The sequence below is a fragment of the Penaeus monodon genome, chromosome 21, assembly GCF_015228065.2.
Source record: "Penaeus monodon isolate SGIC_2016 chromosome 21, NSTDA_Pmon_1, whole genome shotgun sequence".
Lineage (NCBI taxonomy): Eukaryota > Metazoa > Arthropoda > Malacostraca > Decapoda > Penaeidae > Penaeus > Penaeus monodon.
The window spans coordinates 1434912-1435185 of record NC_051406.1 but is presented as its reverse complement, the minus strand read 5'-3'; positions in this window follow the sequence as shown (position 1 = coordinate 1435185).

Genomic DNA, 274 nt, shown 5'->3' with positions numbered 1-274 from the left:
GATTTTAGTAATTTTTAAAGAGCTGTGTTGATATTTTCATTGTTTAGAGATATTAGCAAAATATATGTGGGGGGTTTTTTATTGTATAGTATACTTTTGGTTTATTATTATGGTTGTGATAACGGCTGAGTAATGAGGAATAAAAGTTCATGCAAGAAACCGAGATTTAAATACCTAGACACAGTTTTATCATACAAATTTTAAAAATGGGTGGTTTAAGATATGTAAAATTTATAAAAACCATCGTTTACAAGTAGTGTTATCACTACACAAA